The sequence below is a fragment of the Aplysia californica genome, unplaced genomic scaffold (genome assembly GCF_000002075.1).
Source record: "Aplysia californica isolate F4 #8 unplaced genomic scaffold, AplCal3.0 scaffold00683, whole genome shotgun sequence".
NCBI classification, from domain to species: domain Eukaryota; kingdom Metazoa; phylum Mollusca; class Gastropoda; order Aplysiida; family Aplysiidae; genus Aplysia; species Aplysia californica.
This window is the reverse complement of record NW_004797953.1, coordinates 270197-271286: the sequence shown is the minus strand read 5'-3', so window position 1 is coordinate 271286 and position 1090 is coordinate 270197.

The window sequence follows — 1090 nt, the reverse complement described above, 5'->3', positions numbered from 1 at the left end:
GTGTGTGTGTGTGTGTGTGTGTGTGTGTGCGCGCGCGCGGGCGCGCGCGCAGATATTCAAAGCTACCAAGGTCTCTACCAATAACTCTTTATGCATTTCTGATCAACTTGATTATTTTTATTATGTGCAGTCTTCCAAAATTGCTACCATTGCAAGATATACCAAAATTTATCAGTTTCTATATTGTGGTGGTGTAGAATATCTGAAGGATGGATGGATTCAGATTGAAAGACCTAAGTTTCCTCAGAAAGTATAGCCTCTGATTTACCTTTATTTTTACTATATTGTTTACGTGATTTTGCGATGTAAATTTGTTGTCTGTTGTAAGACCAAGATATTTGTATGAATCAGTAATTTCAATTGTTTCTTGTTCAATTACGAGTGTTGAGATTGTTAGTTTTTCACTTCTAAAATCAAAGACCATTTCCTTTGTTTTTGAGAGGTTCACGTTTAGAAAATTTGAATTGCACCATTTAAAAAACATACATATTTTTTCGAAATACTCTTTTCCATCAAAGTTTATTAATCCAATAATAGCGGAGTCATCTGCAAACTTAATTAAGCGTGTTGTTTTATATATACTTCTATGATCGTTAGTATATATTATTGTACATGTATACAAAACTGGTGACAAAACACACACCTGAGGGCCGACGTAGTTACAAAGGATTGTGTCAGATTTGATGGGCATTCGGTACTGCAAACAGCTTCTGTTGTTGGGAATGAATACGCGCAACTCTAAACATGTTTTATAGGCATTAACGTTAACAGAAAAATAATTCTATGGCGTAGTTAGAGCCGCGTTGCGTGATGTAAAGGGACATGTGTGTTTAGATTTAGACATTTAAACGAATGAATGAGACGTATTTTAAGCAACTTGAGAAGCCCCAAGGCATAGCTCAGGAACTGGGACTAAAAAAAAAAAACGTGTTACATAAGTTTTTCTCAACTTGACAGAGACGTGCATTGTGTACTGTAGTGCAGTAACTTTATCAATAAAAGCGTTCATGGTGCAAAACATTTCAAAAGTTCTTTATGCTGTTTCATAATTGCTTTATTAAAACGTTTTTTTAAACTCCCTTCTCCTTCT